Here is a 22282-nt window from a genome sequence, read left to right as displayed (position 1 = left end):
AGAACATGGTTGCAGTGCTGCAGAAGCTGTTGGTTGCATTTCTGTTGAGAAGCCCAGGACTCCTCCACACAGACAGCTGTGCAACCACAAGGGAAACTTTTTTCTTCTCCAAAGAGCCTTACAGAAACTAATCTTCACAAGAGCCCCAGGGACTGGGGTCCTGCACAGATAAGAAAGCTGGCACATAAGACACTTAACCAGGGTCACAGGAGGAAATCAAAAGCAGAACTGGGATTGGGATGTTTGTACTGGTGCCTCCAGGCATGTTTTTGGAATGTCTTCTGCTGCCCTGGTGCACGCACACCACCTACCCTCTACCACATGAAAAGGAAATTGACACTAGGCATGGACAGCTAACAAACTTCAAGCAGTAAGACTGAGGCATAGCTTTGGGAGAAGCATGGATTTATTATGATACATAGTACATATTATGATACATGACACATAGGATACATCTTGTGAAACATCCCTTTTAGTAGACTAAAAAGATCTATTACTTGCATTCAAGATTCCTGCTTGAAAGGCTTTCTGTTTACAAACAACCATAAAAGTTAGTTGCTGCGATGTAGTCAGCAAGCCATTTGTCCTCGCACCCCAGTGTTGATATGAAGCATAATGACTTTGCACAGGGTGGGAAATCTGTATGGGTCATTTTTAGGGCTCATTTGTTTGGGTGTGTGCAAACCTATCTTGATGGCTTTTCCCGGGCTTTGTCTCTCTGGAAACATTGCCACAGTGCAGCAGCAAACCAGGGCTAGCTCTGCTCTTGGCTGCAGCAGCATGCTACACTCTCTCCCTGACACTGCCTTGCCTTTCTTCTCTGCTGTGTAGGGTGTGTTTGGGGGTATCTTGAACACTGCAGTGCCATGGCTGAACAAGCATTCAAACATTCCTCCTTGTTCTGGGAAAGACCTGGGACTTGAGGTAGCCTGTTTAATGTCACCTTGGATATTTGTGATCGTTGCTGCAGTATGTTGCTCTGACCTATCTGTGTGCCAGTGGTCCCAAGCTGCTGGTTTGTAGGCAAGAAGTCGGGATGCTGCAGCTTGCTGCATATTGACTTTTGAATCTTTTTGCAGAGGGGTGCCTGGACCCTGGGAGGGACACTGTTTTGTTTTGAGAGCCATCCAGAACACAGATACTCTGATCACATGGCATGTGGATTATTGCTTTTTAATCATAAATGAAACAAACCAAAAAACTGAGATGTAATGTAGAACGTGAACATCCAGCAAGTCTGGATGTTTGGCTTCTGCAGCTCAAGCCAGTATCTGCAGAACATAAAGGGTTAGTTATTCTAGCAGTAGCGTGATTAGGTGCTATGAACACTAATGATCCAAAAAGCTCAGTTTTAGCTTACGTGAGAATTGTATCCAATGTTTTCATGCCTGTTAACTTTGCAGACAGCAGGTTTCCTACAGGAGCCAGAGATCCAGGCAACTATATGAAAACTTACTGCAAATGCACGTAGTGTCTGACTAGAGCTGTGGTCCGTAGTGGGAAGTTAGACAAGGTGAGACTGTAAAAGGCCAGTAATTGTACACAGGAGATGGCTGTGATTGCTTTGAATGTGGAGCCATTGTCAGGAACACAGAGGGAAAAGCATAGCCTATTTGAGCACTCTTATCTCCAACTTGTGGCTAAGTGAAGTGCAGAAACTGGTGGGGGGGGGGCTGTTGTTGTCTGTGCATTTTCACCTCTGGGATTGGTAGAAACATGGGATTTTGTGCTGCCTTTGGCATGGCTTTTCTACCCTTTCCGAGGTTTGTTAATCAGCAGCCAGGGGGTTACATAAAGGGTATGGTGTCTACCCGATGGGAGTTCAAGGACCAAAAGGAGAGGTTTCAAGAACGTTTGTTTCAAGGCACTTCAAGGTGGGTTTTTTTGTTTGTTTGGTGTTTTGTTTTTTAAAAAAATATTATTATTATTGGCTCCTGAAACATAATTGCCATCCTTTAACTATTGTCAATGGCTTTAGAGCTTCACATAGTAACAGCGTCGGGGATCCGTGAGGAAGTGTCGGACTGGCTTGCTACTACATGAAAAATGTCAAATCTTGGAGCATCTCAGCTCTTGATTTTTTTCTGGTTTTTTAGCACTTTGGAATTTGATTCCATTGTCTTATCAAAGGGAAAAATGTCTCAAATTAGAGCTTGCTTTAAACAGATGCTTTACAGTCTCAAATAAGTACAACATGTAGAAAAAACTCAGAGAGAAATTTAAATGTTGAAGGCAGCTACGTTCAACAAATTACTAGGATCCAGCTAAACAGATGAATATTGACTTCAGTTTCCCATCATCCCTTGAGCAGACCTTTAACTTCTGCGGTATTCCTCTTGATTTGCTCCTATCCCTGAGACTGTGTCTTCCACACTGAACAGCATCGCTATCCCGTTGTCTTTGTGTCTCTTAGGCATCACTATTCCCAGTTGTGTGATGGTGTTGCACTTCATGCATCGCTCTGTGTGTACAAAAAGCCTTAATCATGGTGCATTAAATGAAACAGTTTGTAGTGGGCTAAATTTGGGAATATTTTTAGTCTTTGTTGGCCTTGTCATGGCCCTCACTGCATTTCTCTGGGAAACAGTTGCTGAGTAGCATCATTTAGCTTGTCCCACATAACTCTGGGCTTTTGGAAGGCCAGTTTCCTGCCAGGCTTTTGACTTCTGGGACAGCTGTTTTCCCACCGGGAATGTGCCCATTTTAACATATAAGACCTCATGCCTTATTAATTTTGATGAACATTCAGGGTGGAAAGGCAATCTCAGAAATAGATGTTAAGTGTTGTATTTGGCGGGGATAAACCTCAAGGGTCATGAGTTTAAACTGTGGCTAGCATACGTGTAGCAAACATCTGCATCCCCTTGCTCCTTTTGCAGAGCAATTGGAGACATGCTGCATTGCTGCTGTAAAGGGTTCCTGATGCACAGATTTTCCCATGAAAAGGGACAAAAAGCATTACTGACACTGGCAAATGAAGATACTAGGGATCGGTAGAGGACAGAGAGCCAAATCAGTGCCTCCATGGAGAAGCCGTCACCTTAGTCCCACAGTGGCTGACTGCTGGCTGGACTGTTAGCACAGCGAATGGGCAGCACTCAGCTCAGCAAACATCTGGTCATTAGTGAGGGCATATGGGGAGAAAATGAGGGTCCTGGCTGGGGTGTGGGAGAGAGTTTGTGAGGTAGGGATGTCAGGAGATTTGGAAGAAGGATGCTGAAGGCCAGGGTGGGGTAACAGGGGACATAAGAGAACTGGGGTTACAGGGGACGCTGGACAGGGAGGGACATCTGACTTGGATCCCATGGCAGCATTAGCATTACTGCTTCTGAAACAGCTTGCTTGAAATGCTGAGGTCCAAAATGAGGGCTGATGAACCTGAGGCTGAAGATGTGGCCCCAGCTGTCTGTCCTGCCCTGTCTGTTGGGGCCCCTCTTTCACAGCAGAATAGGCAGAGGGACAAATAAGCCTGTACTGCCTCTAGCTCCTGTGCAAAACCCATCTTTTAGCTCAAACCAGTGAGGATGATGGGCATGAACTGAGCTCTTTGGCTATAAGCTGTTGTGTTTAAGTGCAGACACATGTTCTACTCTGCCCATGGCTTCAAGTAGTGGTATACTCTGGCAAATGGTTGAGGCAGACATCTGGGGATGGTGATGCCTTACACTGCTGTAACATGATTAGCTAGGGCTCATCTGGTTTTTGAATCCTTAGTATTCACCTTTGCAATCTCCTCTTTCTTACCCTCAGTACTAAAAACATTATTTTTTTTTCATGTAATGAGAATTTCATGTAACAATGTCTCCAGGAACTGAAGCTTTATTAAGAAGAGAAAGTTATGAGAGACTGTGTAAAATCACCATGTTCTATTATATTACATAAAAATTAAATAATACCATACTTCAGAGACAGAGAGAAGCACTTTTATTAGCTGAGAAAACACACATGAAATTCAAGTTTTACAGGCAATAGCACAAAAGGTGGGTAGCCGGGCTGGGAGAGGAACTGTCTTCTTCCATGTCTTAACACAGAGAAGGGAAAAAGAGGGCTGCTGAAGATCCTGAGCATGGAATTCTTACTCTGCTGGGCAAAGTTTTACGTTACGAATTAGAGTAATTTATTTTCTGCAGTTGTTATACTTGTTTAGAAAAAGAAGACATTTATATATTTTAGTTTAAAACTAATTTTTCACTTTTAAAACTGCTAAGAATCTGAGGAGTGAATTTAAGAACGAGTTTTTTGAAGAAAACCCTGCTGGTCCCAAACTGAACCAAGTCTTAGATTAATCACAGTCTTCTGGGCAATAGAAGGCATTTGAGAATCCATCAAGTTCATGGGAAAGTGATCTTGGAAGAGCAACAAATAAATACCGTGACCTTTTGACTCTGCTAGCCCTGGAGCTGTGGTAAGTTTGCAGTCAGGCACTTGGTTCCAGACAGGAATTTTCATTGCTGCAGTGAAGTAAATCACCATGAGGAGGAGGCCTCGCTGGCCCTGTCTGCATGGAGATATTTTCAGAGCTCCAATTCCCTGCGGTTGCTCCCTCTGTCATTGACAGCGTAAAGGGAGCTGAGTGATAGATCTGCTCAAGAAGACTGAAGTACCAGCATCTTAAACCATGTTAGTCAATGCAGTACCAGAAATGCCAATGTTATCACTGTTGGGTCTGTAGTGGTGATTCTGGCTGAATCCCAACAGTGTGGGATGGATTTGTTCCTCAGGCAGATTTAGAGGGGGGATGGAGGCTGCTGTAGTGCTCTACAATAGCACCATCTTGATGTGGCACTGTAGGACACATGAAGGCTGAAATTCCTATCCACATCTCTTTAGCAGTTCAAAGAAGCTGAATTAATGATGGCAAGTAAAATAACTTTTGGAAAAATAATTGTTTTTCATTATTATTAATTTAATGACTCTTAGAAACGAATGCTTTTAAAAACTTCTGTTAGGGAAGAGGAGTTACTATGCAATTCAATTGGCTAATTTGGTTTTTTTGGCTTTGCTTTCTGTAGCCTGGGCAGAGCTGTGTCAACCCTGGTTTGGAGTCTTATGTCTCATGTTTTAATTACAATTTGGCTGCAGATATTGAACAAGTGCCATATTGCTAGACTGGTTTTCAAACCTTGTGTGATCAGACCTGGAGAGGTTTGATTTATATTATAGAGCCTGAAAACTGAAAAGGTGATTAGCGGTTCTTTTTGTTTTGACTTCTTTATTTTATGGGGAAGGAGGCTAATCTTTTATTGTTCAGATTTTTGGTCTTCTCTTTTCATCTTTAGTTCTAAATCAATACTAGAAGAAGTTAAGCCTGGTTTCCTGCAGATTTGCATCTTGCGGTTGGTTGTGAACCCTGATGAATGTAGTTAGGTCTCATATATAAGGCTATTTCCTATGTGGTTTCATTTAATAAGGCAGAAGTTCACATTTCAGCCTTTCTTGAAGCTGCTAGCTCTATGTCCTCTCCAGTACTTGCTTATCCTGGGAACCTCCAATTTTCCCTGGTCTGGATTAAAACTAGTCCATGAGGTCCCAAGTTATTAGGAAGAAGAAACAGGCTGCACATTGGGCCTCATTTCCCTAGGAATCAGGAACAGCACTGATTTTTGTGCAACTGTAAGAACTAGCACTTTAAAGAAATGACCAGCCAGTGCAAGACTTGGGATAAAATTCAGAGTTGAAAATGATGGTTTCTCCTGATCAGTTATCATGCACAAGGGAATAAAAGGCCTGATTACCACTGAGACTGCTTGGGGAGACAATACAGCCAGGCTGGATGTTGTTTTGTTCTGCTTGATTGCTGCCTTCTCCATGTGAGCTCAGCGTGGCACATCCTGGGTGTCACATGAAGAGAGTAAGAGGAGTTTGTGCTCTGTGCAGTCATTGTCAGGTTGTCCATGGACAATATTGCTAATACAGCTCTTCTCAGCATTGTAGCTCCTGCTGGGGTGTTTTGGGCACCAACAGGCTCTTTACAGTTGCTCACTGATACAGCTACATTAGCAGGAGTCTATAGCAGATGCCCTGCTTTTGTCTTTGTGGCCTGTACGGGCTCTGTCCCTACCCTCAGTAAAAAACTGTCCATGTCAAACATGCTGAGATCATTAAAATGAGGGTAATGCTGGCAAAATCAATGCTGCTTAAAAGGAGAGTCTTGTTGTCATTCTGTCTGAAAGGCTGTTATGAAACAGTGCATGGGACTCGGCTATGGAGCAGTAGAAACCTCTGGAAGGAAATCACAGGCTTTGCTGTTGGCTGTAGAAAGCTCCTCTCCTTCCTCAACATATGCGCTTAGTGTGAACATGTAGAATCCCTAAGAAACAGCAGCTATAAGCTCAGTTCCCTGAAATACTTTCTTTCCCTCTTTTCCTCCTCTCCCATCTGCTCTTTTTTTGTGTTTCTGTTCCTTTGGTGGTGATAACGACCCCCCATATTCGTTCTGTGGATTCCTTCCTTCTCAGGCTGCCAGTGAAAAATACAAATGGCATTTGATGTAAATCAGAATAAGATTCTGCTGGGGTTTCCCCCCCGCCTTTCATGCTCTAGGCATTAGTATAATGAAGGAGAAGGCAATGATTCTTATTTAATTTACATTCTTTAAAGCAGATGCCTTTGGTATGTGTGGGATGGGAAAAGATTGGTCAGCATGGCAACATGTGAAATACTATGACTGGACTGAGAACTGATGTTCATTTATTTAGGCAAAGATAGGAATGTGTCCCTTGCCTGCCTTCTGCAGATCGGCCTCACCTGCCATTCCATACCTTGCCATCTCTTTGTGAGCCGTGATTCACAGGCTCACCAAGAACATAGCAGCTGCAGAGCATCCCAGTTCCAGAAGTGGTGATGACAACTGTAATCCTGCTCCACCACCAGCTGAGAGACACTCCCATAACTGGCCAGAGCAATCTATTAATGAAAGGAGAGATCTTTTGGCTGAGAGCAGTGCCGGGGACTTTCTTGTACTATACACAAAAAAGCCAAACTAGAAGAGCTAGGTTGACTTGACCTGTCCCTGTGCAAGGGGGAGCAGAGTCTAGTCCCCCACTGTGCCCCTATGCAATTATTTCCTCCTTCTCTGACTCATTTCACTATGACAGAGCAAGGGGAAGCAACAAGCTTGGTTCTGCCCCTTGTTTTCCCTGTAGGGTGGCTGCACACAGCCTGACGTTTAATGTTTCATGTAGTGAAGTATACAGCTTTTCTGTAGCAGGACTGAAGGAACTGGAACTGCCTGTGCCACAGTTTGTTCCCTGGGTCCTGCTCACTGGGAGAGCTGGTGCCAGCTTTTACTCAGAGCAGATGATATCTTACAGTTAAGATGTGATTGCACTATTAGGATTTTTTTCCAAGTAAAAAAAGGCTTTCTAATGTGAAATTTTTCATCCCTGATTATACTGTGATGGGCACGTCGTAGTTCTGCTACCTCAGGAAATCATGCTTTCTGATAGACAAAGGTTTGCTGATTCATTTATTTGCTGTTTTTTATCTCTTTTAAAACTCCTTAAATTTCCATCACTGGGAAAATATTTAACTGCCTTAAGACTGCACCATGGGTTTGAGTGTGATTTGTTGAGACTTAGAGTTCAGACAACTTTATTAGTGACAGTGGGTTCCTTTTTAGATAAATCCTCCTTTTCAGAGAACTTCTTTCCTGAAGAGTTTCACAGCTGATTATGGACACAAATAACTCATCAGAAAAAGTTAGTGATACTCAGTGCTTGGCAAGCCCTGAGTAATTATCCAGTTAATGCTGCAGCACTGTGCATTTCCAGCTGTGTTGCACTGTGTTCCAGTGGCACGCAGACCTCAGCAGCTGTTGTGGAGCTCATCAAATAGCTGTTGAGCATCATCCCTGATTTGTCATAAACGTAAAGGTTCCTCTGGAGAAAGAATGTTATCGCTTGCCACAGCCCAGCTACACTACAGCAATGCTCCGGCACTGCCGTTATCATAGGGATACTGTTTGTTTGAATTCCTCCCCTCTCCCCTTTGCCTATTTTTCCTTTGTTTGAGAGAGTTGTGCTCAGATTATTCATAGCCTTATGCTTCTGACTGACTTGTCTGGAAATGCAGTTTGGTGTGTGCTTTAGGCCTACCTAGCTTCATGTCTTGCTCATCAGCTGAGTTTACATTTTAAAAAATATTTAGATGCCTAACAATACCAAGAGGCACAGAACAGAGGTTTTTTTGTGAAGTACTTGGGTATATTGTCCCTATAGAGAAGAATAGAGTTTCAGGTGTAAGTTGTAGAATGCACAAAATATATATTTTATGTAGGATATTAGAGGATATTAGTGTTTGCACTTATTCGGAGTAGGAACAAAACTAGAAAACTTCAAAACTGTAAAGGATATTCTGAGGGAGAAAAAGCTTTCTTTGGGGTTCACCAAAAAGCTTTGTTGTAAGAAATATTTATCTTCAGGTGCATAATACAGAACAAGCTGAAGCAAAACCTTATTTCAGAATATTTTATCCTTCTCAAAGATTTCCATGTCTGATTTTCACATTTGCAGAACATTTCCAGTTTTCTTCTTCTTTTTTTTTTTTTTTTTTTTTTTTTTACCTTTAAGGCACAATTTCAGCAGAATTGATATGATTTCCCAAATTCTTTTGGCTCAAGGAAAAAAGCTTCCAAAGGTTTTCTGACTGCTTCGGTCTTGGTGCTGCTGAAAACTCTATTTTGGTATTCATGTGCTTCCTAGAGTTGTGAAAAATCCCGCTCATGGTCTGGTGCAGAAGGTGTTTTGCAGATGCAAGAGATCATAGTTTCTGATCCTGGTGGCCAGCTCACTTAAGCTCTCTGCCCTTCGCATGTTTCTTGATACTGTATGAACAACAATAACATTGTTTTCCTTTTTGCATTCTGTGATTGTCTAGGCAGGGACGGAGTTATTGCAGTCCCTCATTTCAGAGTCCGGCTCTTTAGTGCAGCCAACTTCAGGCTTTTAGTTCGGAAACACCTTGTTCAAGTCAGGGTGAAGTGGCCCTTATGTTTGTATGGAAACAGTATCAAAAGAGACATGGAAGTTACTCTTGGCCTAATCCCCATTTGGCTGTGTCTCAGAAACACCTCAACAGCATATTTTTCCTCCCTAAATTGCACTGTAATCCCAAGAGATTTGCAATGGTCAGTTCCAGGGACACCCAAGCACTACTGACAAGTGAAATTGTGTGTTTTCACAGAGAATTGCTCCTTTCATGACTGTGCTTCTTGCAAAACTTGCCAAGTCACCATGATTGGGCTGTGAAGGTCCCAGTGATTGCTTTATAAATATGCTGGGTGGATAGAGACAGTGAAAAAAGCAAACAGTGCTTAAGCAGTATGGACTTTTCTGTTGGGCCTGCTGTGCAAGTTGTTTTTATGACTGTTTGTCACAAAGGCTGCAAAAAAAAAAATATTCAGTTGCTTGAGATAAAATGGACGGAGGTGGAGGCTTTGTGTTGGCTCGTAACAGTGAGATGCTTTTGGACCAGAAATGTTCTTTCTGCTACCAGCCCCCAGAAGACTTTTTTGGCCTGAAGGCTCATGTGTTATCAGCTTATATATTAGTCCAATAAAAGATACACATGAGCTACCTTGTCTCACTGTCAGTCCATCACCTAAAATGTTGCTGCAGCTAATGGTGGCTCATATTTGATTTGTATTCAGTGTATTTTAAGGCTGCAAAACCATCCGGCCAGGATAGATGTCTGTCTCAGTGCTGTCCTCTGCCTGTTATTATATATACTTGTATTAATGACAAACTATTTTGTAGAGTTAGTCAATTTAAATATTGAAAACAAATGTTCTTATATTTCTCTGCCTTGGGGCTAGGAGTGATTATTTCAGCTTCTTCAGTGTATATGAATCTGCATTTGTTAGAGGTCTCTGTTCTGCAGTGAGCCCAATATATGAACTCAGTTTGCAAATTCAGCTAAGAAATGCTAAAATTGGCACCTAGTTCTGCAAGTACCTATACTGATAATGTATCCAATAGTCTAAATTCCACATTGCTTTGGAATTGGGTTTTTTTAGACTTAGCCACTTGAGTCAACGTCCTTCTGTCTCTTTATTGTTTACATCTTGATGTTTCAGTGTCACCGGGATACCTTATTATGACCCTGGGATGCAAACAGCCCATCGCTGAGGGTTTTTTTTTAGTAACTTAGTAACGTTATCTAAAGCAAAGCAGACTCTTGAAATTGGGACATACTGCAATACACAGGGACAATGAAAACTATTTGTGGTACAGAGTATTTCTTGCACATTTGAAATCTCTGTTATATCAATCTTAATCAGAAAAGGAATGGCTGACTGAAAAGTATTTTTTTTTCTGTTTAATGGTTTAATGTTTCTGATAAAATTAGCATTTGCAAAAAATACACTTGAAATGCTGTAAGAGTTTCACAAAATAACCTTAACAATGTTTATAGTGCTGTTGATTAATATGTGTTTGGGGAAGTATAAAATTGTAGATCGTTGACCTGATAAGCTACAGTATCATTTTCAGAGCTATTTAGGTGTGTTGACTGAATGAATGTTCAGAATCAGTGCAGCACATGTAGTAAAAATTTGCATGAAAACGCTATTGATTTCAGGTGCAGAGGAAGCATTTCAATGCAGAATAGATGGGCTGCTGGATTTATTTGTATTCTAAGCTGGAAGCAGACAGAGTTTGCCCAAGGGACCCCTTCTAGTTCTAATGTGAGACAGCACAAGGCAGTGGGAGGCACTGCATAGGAGATGCAACAAAAGACTGCAAGCGGCAGCTCCTGGTTTCAGCTCCTAGGTCTGTCCCGTATAATCCAACAGGGCAGTCTGCGATGGACTCTGTGGAATGCCCTCATTTCTAGCCCTTGACATGAGGGAGACCTGTCCCATGACTACAAGCAAAGAGGTGGAAATAGATGCTACTCTTAATGCTGCTCTTAACATGATTCTAGTGATGAGTCTCCAGCATTTTTTGGCTGCTGCATGCTGATTTCAGCATTTGGGGGCTGAAGAGTTGGGGTACCATCAGCAGCAGAAGGCTCAGCCCCTCCAGAGCAGTGAGTGAGCAGTGGAGAAGGCAGGAGGAAAACTAGAAAGCTTGGGACACATTGCTTTGAGTTGCAGAAAAGTAACAGGAATTTTGCAATGTACTCAATGTGGTGATGTGCCATTTATGATGAAGTGCCTCAATGTATCCAGATAATTTTGAACATTTTCTTTCTTCAAGTCAATGTCAAGATCTTTTTGTATGCTGCAGTCTGGAACTCATTAAGTGCATGACACATGGAAAACTGTGTTTACCTCTTTACTGGGGAGAACGAGATCTTAACTTCATTTTCTGTTGGACACCTGCATTCCAAATTCAATCAGTTTTATGTATGTGCACTTGAATGTTTGTACCTATGTCTCACTGTGTCTGAGTGTGGATTTGGAAGTCACGCTCTGTGCAAAAATCTTCCCTAGTCACCAATCCTTTGCTGAAGGCAAAGAACAAAATACATAAAGCGCAGTGCTCCATCCACCTGAGATGGCTTGAGAGATGGAAATGCCCCTTTACTGCCAATGTTACGAACAGGTGTTTCTCCAGAGGGAGATATTGAAGGATGCAGTGCATTTAGGAATTTGTTGTCTGCTTCACAGTAAGGAGAGAATCAATAATTGGTTAGGCTGGGATCTGACGGCTTGTCTGAGTGCCAGCTCTGGTGCCCTCCAGGATAAGCTGCCAAAGTGACTGAGGGAGCAAAGCGGGATGTAAATTCCACAAGTCATTTTCCTGAAGCTCTTATGTGGAAACCTTTAGAAGCCTCTCAGTAAGGACAAAATCCTTCCAGGCTTAATTCTTGTTTGAGCAAAATTCCATCTGAGGTCAGTAGACCTAATCCTGAAATCTTATCACTTGTTTACCGCAATGGGATTTGAATGTGTGTGTGTGGAACAGAGGGAAGAAGGGTCTCAGAACAGGGTGTGCTGCAAATGCTTTCCTGGAAAGCTGGAAGAAGCCTGCCAGGCTTAGGGTCTGCAGAAATGGATGCATATGTGAAAGGAAGGCTTGCTTCAATAACAACAAACTTTGTGTCCTGCTTTCTCAGCAGTGGTAGAAAGAGCAGGTGAGAATTCCTCTTTTCTATGGAGGCCCTTTGGTACCTGGGGGTGGCCAAACCCCATCTCTCGGGGACAGTACAGCTTACACTTCCACATACATGTTTCAGAGGTGGTTTGCATCTGAGACCGTCCTTCTTTCATATCCTGGAGGAAAGAAGCCTCCCAGGCTGGCAGCCACCCTCTTGTCCTTTTAATTGCAACACAATCCATCAAACTGCTTAAGTAGTGTCAAATATAGAAGCTGATGAGAGCCGGGACATTGGTTTCTGTTATCCTCAAGCTGAGAAACAAGCTCTGGGTTTGCTGTGTGGCTCTGGGGAAGGAGCCTTGCAGGGGGCCTTGGAGCAAGTCCTGGCCCCACGTGCTATTGTAGTGAAATCCCATAAAAGGCCCCTCATCCCTGCTTTGCAAATTATGGCATGCCAATGGTGCCCTCAGCAGAGATTTCTCCTGCCCGTCTTCCCCCTGCCCCCCCCCCCCCCCCCCCTTTCTCTCTGCAAGTTGAAATGCATATCTCATTTATAATGGACTCGGCCTTTTTTAGCCAAAGATCACGTCTCTTTATTAACCTTCCAATAAAGCTACATCAGCTGAGTGAAACACCGTTCAGCAGGGCGTATGGTATCATAGAAGTCACTGCTGGTGTCACACAGCTGTGTACAGTGCAGGAAATGGAGTTGCTGCCTTTTGCTTTTTTGTTTGGTTTGAGGTTTTTTGCTTTTTAGAAAAGAGATGGAAATAGTTCTTCTCTTTTGCTTTCTGGTGAGCATCTTATAAACAGCCTGTGTGAAACTGGCTCTAGAAAATATAATCAGAAAAATATATAGGCTGTTGCATTGTTTTTATGAATCCCAGGTCATGATACAGGAAAGATTCCATGGTAAAGTTTCATTAATAGTAAAGGAGGAACACTAAAAGCTGTGCTGCTGATCCAGGGAAAGTAAAACTTTGTCAAGCCAAGTAACACTAGGCCATCTTGTACTTTATTCCTTGCTGTTGATCTAAAGCACATTTCTTACATTCAATAGATTTCCACTTCTGGCAGTTTGTATCTCCATGAGTTTAAGAGCCTTTGACTAATTAAGAGCAGAAAGATTTTCACCATGCTGTCACAGCCCCACTGAAAGAATAATTTCCAAGTGTTTTGCTCTCTGGGGGCATATGAGGCCAAAAGTATAAATAAATAAGTTTCTGTGTACATATACATATAAATATTTAGATGTTCAGATTATATTTATATCCATATACATATGTGTTTTAAAAAAACCTTAGAAACAAGCACCTTCAGAGGGCAGAATGTGTGTACTGTAATGCAGTCTTCTGGGCGGGTCTCTGGTTGTATTATAAGCTATTTGCAAATTAATCATGGAAGAAATTTAAGGGGTTTGATCCTACGGGTGAAGAAGTTAGTGCATGTGCAAACATGCAGAAAGTGACTGTGAGGGATGCCTGTGCTTAAACTGATCAGACAAGTTTTATTAATTCTATCCATCGATGCTGTTTTGAAAAATGGCAGACTGATGCTATTAAGGTATCTCAGAAATGTCTGTCCAAAATGGCTTTTGGGACCCGGTTCCTACAGACATTCACTTCCTTGATTCACTTCAAAATCTGCTCCCCTCAGCGTTTGCTGCATTTATTCACAGATGCATTGAAAGATGGATCGTTACCCAGCGGTTTTCTGTAACAAAAGGTGGGTTTTGGTCCAGATCCAGAGAAAGACATACAGGAAAAGCTCACAGCCCGAGGAAATGACTGTGTCAAATTGCATGTGAATAGTGAGAAGGTAGTATGCATGTGAAAGAATACAGCTGAGTTAAAAAAGGGTACAAATGAAGGGAGAGGCGATTCAATTGAAACTCAGAACTGCATTAACTTTACTGGTACTGGACAGTGCATGACGCCACAGTAAATCCTGTACACCAAAGTTCAAGATTCAGGATCGGGAAAACATACGAGTTCTTAACTTCACCCCTGTTTGGCAGCATGATCCAGTGCCTCTCGCATCACTGTGAATGTGGCTGCTAGCTCTCACGAGGCTTGGGGCAGCACTGAGACTCTGTAGATTTTTTAATTCCATGTATAGATGTTTGTGGTGCCACAAGGAGAGAGTTTGGTCTGAGCCAGAGCCTTCAGCAAGTGTATCCTTGTTATGAGTGATGCAAAATGAAAGCAGTCACGGAAAGGAAGATTTGTTGATGGAAATTAATAAAACACCTCTCATTTTAGTGTGATGTGTTTGAGAAGAACAAAATCACTCATAAGGCCTGAAGGTTGAAAAACAGCTTTGTCAGGATAAGAGAATTTACAAATGCATTGTTATGCTGTTGCTAAGATCACACCTGTAGTGTCTTGCACCAAGATCATGCTCTTAACTTCAGAAACCAGTCTTTGAAGGAAGACCACAACTTTAAAGGAGATATGTGAGTGGGAATGAATTTAGCCAATTTAATCTAAAGAAATGTTTAATGGCAGGGTGATCATCTTAAGGGTCATTTAATACCAGGAAAAGGAAATGACACATAACACAAGTAGTAACACAAAGAACAATGAATTCAATTTAATAAAGGGCAAATTCAAATTGGAAATGAGGCTAAACTTTTAGATGGTTAAAGGCAGCAGGCAGAAGGGGAAATTGTTTGCTTAATGAGGTAGTTATGACAAACTAGGTAGAAATATTCTGGTTTACAAATTCAGCAAGTGTAGAGTTGAATCTTTCCTACCTGATACAGTGGGTTTGTCCAGGGAGCCTTGCAGCGTTTTGTCAGTCTTGTCTATCATGGCCATTAGTTGCATTAGTAATCCGTATTTGAATGTACAGTAGCATCAGTATATGTTGAGAATCCTTTCACCTCTAACAGTGAAGAAATAGATTTTCTGTGGCTTCACAATATGAAACAAAAGGTTCAGTGTGCTGTGGTTGTATGAGCTGAGATATATAGACCACATGGACACTTACAGCCTCGCAGCATGGCTGGTCAGAGCAGTTATAGAAAGGCTGGTGGGGATTTTTCCTAGTTTGCATGGGACTTGGGTGCTCCACTCTTTGCTGTGTTGTGGAGACAATTGGACACCCCAGAGGTACCTGTTCAAATTCCTACCCTTGTATTCCATTTCCACTGTTTCATTGAAGCAGAGCTGACCTGATGCAACAGTTGATCTTAATTAACCACCTACAGTCTTGCTGCTCCAAGTGGGCACTTAGTTTCCTGCCTGCTACGGCACTTTTTAGGAGCATGTCTGAAAACAGCCTCGTATCTGTGTTGCCAAGAAGGCTTTATGAAAAAAAAAAAAAAAAGAAAAAAAGAAAAAAAAAAAAGACTACGCATACATACTGCCAGAACCTCACATCTGAGTAAAAATGGACCAAATGTATTATTTCCAGTGTAAACTTAACTGCAATTAGTGAACAATGCAGGGACTGATACTGATGTTTAAGTCTGTGATTCTAATACGATGAAGACAAGTGATCAACAAAAATATTTATCTCCTTGTGGCACAGATATACAGTTGGTATTTCTTGCTTATTTAAAATGTATTGACAGGCACAAAGTACCTAATTAATGAGGTTTCATAGGGATCCCAGTTAACAGCTAATGATCACCAACTGGTGAGCTTTGCAATGTCTGAAAATGAAATTAAATGAAAGCATTTGGTACGTGGAAATGGCTCATATTGTCCAACACAGCTGATGATTACTGTGTTTAAACAACAGAATCCTCATAAGGATTTAAGCTGCTCAAAAATTAATGCAATTTTTCCAGGACCTTGATAATGATCAGGAATTGAATGTAAGGCTGTGATCTCATGTCATTTGGAAAGTTAATGGAGTAATCTGATGGACAGAGCTTGCTGGGGATCTAACTGTATACTGAAAAAGAAAAAAAATCCTAAGACATTGGTCTTTGCCAGCAGCAATGGAAGTGGAGAAGACAGTAGATTTTATTTCGTAATTATCTGAGATGAAAATGGGTGGTGTCCCAAAGAGAAATAAAGCAGTGTTGCTTTGTATGAGGAAAATAGGTCAGCCTAAATACTAACATTGGTATGGATGTATATGTTGGAAAGCTGGTTGGAAAATTAATTTATTTCTGTAAAAAACATTGCTTTTATAGAAATCTTTCTTTAAGCTTTGAGATTTTCATTGGAAAAATGGAAAATTATCAGTTTCCAGCTACCAGAAGGTTTCAGCTGGAAACCTAGTTTCTGGTCAAGTTCTTTTCCCAGTGCAAACAGATAAATGCTTGCAAAAATAGCCATCTTTACTGGTGTAGACGTTGTTTCTTCTACAGTAGAAATTAATCCATTTTTGCAATGGATTTATCCCTTTTATCTCTGTTTTATCCCTTGGTTCTGCAACATCCCTTATTGGATGTACAGGCTGCCTTAGCTGCTAGCTCCTTATTCCAGTTGTTGGTTTCTAAGTTTTCACTTCTAAGTTTCTGTTCCAGTTTGTAAGGTGCTTGGGGGCTTGTCATCCCAGTTGCTCTCAGATCTTCTCTTTGCAGATGAGCTGAAAATTAGTAATGAAGTGTTTGTGATGTTCAGTGAAAGTAGTAGCAGCAGTTGCACTGGTGAATGTCAAAGCAAGAAGCTGTAAAGGCTGAGAAAAGTAGATGCAAATTATCAAGCGTAAGTGCAAGGCATTTTTCTGAAGTAATCCAGTCTTTTTGGTTGGGGTCAGAGAATGACAATCACAGATTTAATCCACCCCTCATATGAGTGATTGAAGCTGTTGAATAATAACCCGTAACATTAATAATAGTAGTTATTCCAGGACACTAGGAAAGGTAGTGCTCCCTGGGTGTTTCACGGGAATATTTTTTGGACCTATACAGCACACGACCAGTGTTCATCAACTAATATGTAGCACTTACAGGACTCGGCTATGTAACTGGTTGAGTTGTCAGCAAAAGGTCAGAGAAAATGATCTGTTGGTTCCTTCTTGCCTTCACTTCTCTGAATAAAGGTCCTAGATGTCCCTGTTGATGCCCACAAGCATGTATGTGTTTGCACTGAGCAAAGGAACAAGGAAGTATGGAGCTGCAGAAAACTGTGTGATCAGCATTAAAGCATGCCTTCGTGCAGACAGTCCTCTGTGTTGGTAAAAGGTGAAAGCACAGATGTTTCAGAATTTGCTGGGATATTTTATATAGCTTAGGCAGGCTGATGTCATATGTTCTTAGAAAGCAGAGTTGATTGGAAATGTGCTAGTAGCTGCAGGTCACTATATAAGATACAGATACATACATCTCTCTGAATAGCCAGTAACTTTGTGGCTGAGAAGTGAAAGACAAATGTTAGAAGGTCTGAGGAAATTAGGCAGTGTGGAGATTTAAACTTCAGTCTTTTATGCCAGGGCATTGGATTGTTCCTTAGGGTGCAGATGCCAGGTGGTCTTTCCCTAGAAGGTATCACTTTTGTCACCATGTAAAATGGGAGAAGCTTTGGGAGATGAGAAAACTCCTCCCTGTGTGGTTAAATTAAGGACTTATTTCCAGTATCTTCTTTCGTGTAAGTAGGTGTCACTCACCTTTTTTTTTTTTGTTAGATACCATAGACTAATTCCTGCCTCTGCTTTGGGTCTATAGTTAGAGTAGTTCATCACAAAGGAGAACAAGCCCTCCTTTATAACTGTTTCTCTTCATTTTATCTCAGCTTGTCAGTGTCTGGCAGATTCTCCATCCTTTATGTCATTCCTCTTCAGCTCACTAACAGAGCCGTCATTAGCTCTGCATATAGGGCAGACTCGGGGATTTCATCACTACTTTGAAGTTTTGTTCACTCTTTCTTGGGTTTTCTTTGAACTTTATTTTCTTTATTGGAGAAAAAGACTGGGTTCTTCTCTGAAACTGGTCTCTACTTTGTATGTTCCTAATGCTTGCAATTACTACTGGACTCAACTGACCTGAAGCGGTGCTGTAACTGTGCCTAACATTTCTGTTTGGAAAAGCATTTATGATGTTGGCATGTGTATCTCATTTAATTAAGTTTACTTGTACTGTTTTAGAACAATCTGAGGCGGTTTATAATTGCTTGTTTTTTAATACAGCCACAAAGAATTAAGTAAAGGCTTTATAAATAATCTCTCTTTTCCCCTAGCCAAAGAAACAGTCATGTTTCCATATATCAACTTATTTATGGTCAAAGTTTGACTTCTTTCTTCATTTGATAGGCATATAAAAGTGGTGCATCTGAGTAGTTCACAGAGGAATTTGGCACTTTGATTTTTAAATGCAGTGCGAAACATGAGAGAGCAGCACAGCTTGATTAGAATGAAGCCCATGCAATGATGGGAGGTATATTTTCAGCAAAAGTTACTATGAGAAGAGATGATGACCTAAGAAACCAGTTGCAATTAAAATTGTAACTGAGTTGATACTGGAAATGAATAACTACTAGCTTTAGATATTTGCTAGCTAAGCAGAAACTCGGAAAATAAGTATTTTCTGAGAGCAGAAATATAGAGGAAAGATGGCTTATGTTTAAGACTCTACACTGGGATTCAGAAAATTGACTTCAGTTCCTTTCCTGGCTGTCTCACAGGATGCCTCTGTAGTCCTGGGGACAATTACAAACTTTTTACCATATGTTTATGCTGCATCTAATGATCTGGAGCCCTCATTTTAGCTGGGCTTCATGAATTTCTAGCCTACTAAGTAATATTTACTCATTATTCTTTACCAGAAAGTAAATAAATGGGCTTTGGAAAAATTAAAGTGAGTCACGTTTACACTGAATGGGGATTCTGTGTCCTGGTCAGTGATGGATGAAAAGTAGGGTCTTTGGAGATGATGACTATATCAGACTTGATGATCAGACTAGGCATGGGATTGTTTAAGTTTCAAAAAATGTAAGGAAGGAGAATTGAGAAGGAGAGACAATGCTTACCATGAAGGCTATGAGCTATTTTCCTGAGATCTTAGTCACATAACTCAGGAAAGAGGAAAGACCTGACAGAAGCAGAGAGCACTGAGCACTTTCCTCAAAGAGGACTTTATAACATCATTATTGTATCAGCCAAATGCTGGCACGCTTCCTTTGTAATGAAGGGGGGGGGGGGGGACACAACGGACGGATGGGACACACGGGAACCTTTTTTTTTTTTTTTTTTTTTTTTTAATATAAAACATCCACAAACGAGCTTATGAGAAAAATAGAAGGGAGAGGGCCAAAGAGGCATGCCAGAGAAGGAAGTTTGCAGAGTCCAAGGGGTTCGGAGAAGACTGCAGTGGGACTGCCTCTGAGAAGGGGTGTTTGCATCACTAATTCTTGACGGGTTTACCATCTGGCACTTTGACCTTGGACTGCTGCTGGGACACTTGTTTTGCATTTGGCCTCTGGGCTGGTGAGTTAGTGATACACATTTCTGTTGTGCTGAAACATGATGTTTTCAGATTGCTCAGTGTGAGGGGTTTTGGTCTCTAATCATTCTGTTTCTCCTGCTCCAGTGATGAGAGGATGTGTCAAGTACTTAGAGCACAAACCTAGGAGCTGGAAGACTTGGTCTCTGTTTCTGAGGCTGCCACAGACTATTTGTGGTTTTGGACAAGGCAAAGGATGACAGACATTAGATATAGGGTTTTCCAAATGCCTTTTAACTCTTCCAAATGGTCTTTTAACTCTGATATCATTGGACTGAGCGGGACTATCTCCCTTCACTTTGCTGGGAACAAGGACGTTTCAGACTGTGTGTGAAGTAGGTAGGTTTCTGTAATCATTTGGATATGAAAAATGTGTACCTGCTGCAGTACAGGGAACTGATGCAACTTTTGTAGATGCTGGTTAATGGGCAGGGGAAGCACAGTTTAACTGAAAAGGTAGGTCACATTTAGGCCCCAGTTACACCAGTTCAAATCCAAAATATTGTTGTTGGTTGTGTGTTTAGCCAGAGTTCGTTACAGAAATACCTACTACTTCATAATCAGTCAGTATAGGTAGATGTGATGCAGGATGGGCAGGAGAAAGGTGAATGAAAGTTGATTAGTTTGGTTCTAGAATATATCCCAGACTAAGTAAACAGCATTGCAAGGGATTAGCTTTGTAATACTGCTTTTCCACTGTAGCATTACAAGAAGATACTATTTACAATTTGTGTCCAGTTTGTGCTGTCTGAAACTAGGAAAAGTTTCCACTTTGGAAAGGTTGGACCTTCTGTTTGGAAAATAGAAAGGCATTTTAAAGTTTCTTATAGAAAATTAATATTTTATTTTGACAGAAATATAAAATGTTTCAGATTTTGTAGAATGATGGACCCAACACAGAGTTTTCCGGAATAACCAATCTGGTCCCATCCTGTTGATTAATTTCTCTTTGGACTGTCTGACAAAGAGATATGGGGCCAAACAAAGCTGTTCCAGGGGAAGTGGCAGTATTGGTCCTGCAGGCAGCTCCCAGCCTGGGAGTCCTCTGAAAAAGAGGAGGTGTGAAGGAGGCTGCAGGAACTGATCAGGTGGTGCCATTTGCAGATAACAGTCTGCAGAAAGGTGTTCAGTAAGTCCCAGAAATGCCAGCAACATTTGCAGGTTGGTATACTGAGTGTAGACTTGGTCATCTAACAAGGGAGGACAGGACCATACAGCCTAATCCTGCTGTTGGAAAAAAAAATACACAGCCAGAGGGACAGAGTGCCACTGTCTCTAGAAAAAAGGGAACAGTTGTGTGCTCCTTAAGTCCCTCCTGTGCCATGGGCAGCCTAGGGGCAGAGGAGTGCTATGTCTGCTGAAAGCTGACTGATTATTTGAGATCCTAGAAGCCATGAAAGTTTGATCTTAAAATCTGCTTGGACTTCCAGTACTTTGGTTTGTGGCATGGCTGATGCAAGCCTGGAGCTGTCAGTGCTGTAAAAGCACAGACACTGTTAGTTGTTTCTTTTGCATCCTGCAGTGTGAGCCAGCAGGGAGCTGCACAGGGTGTCAATAAAGACCAGCAAGACAAACTTGGTTCCCTCATACCTCTTTTTCGACAGATCTGGCAAGACCAAAAGACTGGATGTGTCAGTGTTGACAAGTCAAGCTTTACTATCAGAAGAGAGTCATGTTGGAAATTTCCTGGGCAGATCTACCTGCTGCATCCTGAGTCTGCTTCACGTTTAGAAACAATGCAAAGAGTGAACTTTGCTCAATGGGTTTTACTTCCCTGATCTTCATTGCCCAGAATGGTGTGTAGCAGCTGTACTCTTTGGAGAAGAAATAGGCATTTTCTTTGATTACAGATGTTTGCAGTTATTTCCCATCTCCTCTTGAACTCTTTTTCATATTCATATTTTCAATGCTAATGAGAACCATGACTATATGCTAAGAAGATCCTCTGTTCCTTAAAACTTCTCTTGGAATAGTCAAAGACAAAAAAAAAGTAATGAACTAAAGCTCCCTCTGAGTCTTTGACTCATCCAATCACCTAAATTAATCAGCGTTAAAGAAAAGTGTGCAGCTTGGTGCGACCACCCAAGGCGCTCTGTCTGACTCTATGATTTAACGTTACTTTGTCTGGGTATCACAGCGTGCATATGGTGCGGGATTATGCTCTGTCCTCAGGTGCCTGCCACACTTACACTATGTAATCAGTCTGAATTCAGGGTGAATGTCAACTACAACAGAAAAGTATTTCCAGGCAGCTGTAGGTTTAATTTACGTCTTTTAGGATCAATTTTTCATCTCCAGTATAAATCCACTGCAGGAAAGAGTTTATTTAGATACACACCTGTTCCAATGTAGAATCTAGACCTCAATGTTGTCTTCAACCATTATCCCGGGCCCTGCCTCTGTGACCTTCCATGTGTATAGACATGCTTTTGGTGACAGCCTTAAATTAATAGTCATGACTGTATGTGGAATAGGTAGGAATGAAAATTGTGCCTAACTCCATGGTGTTCTCAGTAGGAACTTCACAAGCAATGGGGACTGGTATTTGGCAGGCACTGGCCCATAAGCTGAGGTTCCTCCCTTCCCCCAGCTGTGCCACTGGCTTGCTGTAAAATCCTTTGCAAATCACTCACCTTCTCTGGAGGTTCAGTTTTGCTTTTGTAAAGCAGGAACAATGATTCCTTTCAGCTGTGCCTCCACAGCAGTGATTGAGCGGGGCTAACAAGCAGTAAGTAATAGTCTTCAGGGAACGGCAGTGCTGAAGCTACTCTAGCAAGTGTTTTGTACTAGGAGAAGAATGGATCCCTAAAATATTTAATCAACAATCTCTGCGTATATATACCCC

General features: G+C 41.6%; 1 protein-coding gene across 7 annotated transcripts in view; it reads left to right on the top strand.

The window, feature by feature from the left end:
* The window catches only part of SEMA5B (semaphorin 5B), a 295424-nt gene that overhangs the window by 56023 nt on the left and 217119 nt on the right, over positions 1–22282 (top strand). Inside the window, exon 2 of one of the 7 annotated variants that reach the window (XM_080399744.1) lies at positions 1–22282. This exon is cut by the window's left edge and continues 14735 nt beyond it; it is cut by the window's right edge and continues 14230 nt beyond it. The exons of the other annotated variants lie outside the window; for them this stretch is intronic. The gene's annotated coding sequence lies outside the window, so the exon portion shown is untranslated. 7 annotated transcript variants of the gene reach the window in all.

Source organism: Falco punctatus, assembly GCF_963210335.1.
Source record: "Falco punctatus genome assembly, chromosome: 8".
Lineage (NCBI taxonomy): Eukaryota > Metazoa > Chordata > Aves > Falconiformes > Falconidae > Falco > Falco punctatus.
Note: the sequence above shows the minus strand (reverse complement) of the source record. Positions and strands in the feature narration are given on the sequence as shown.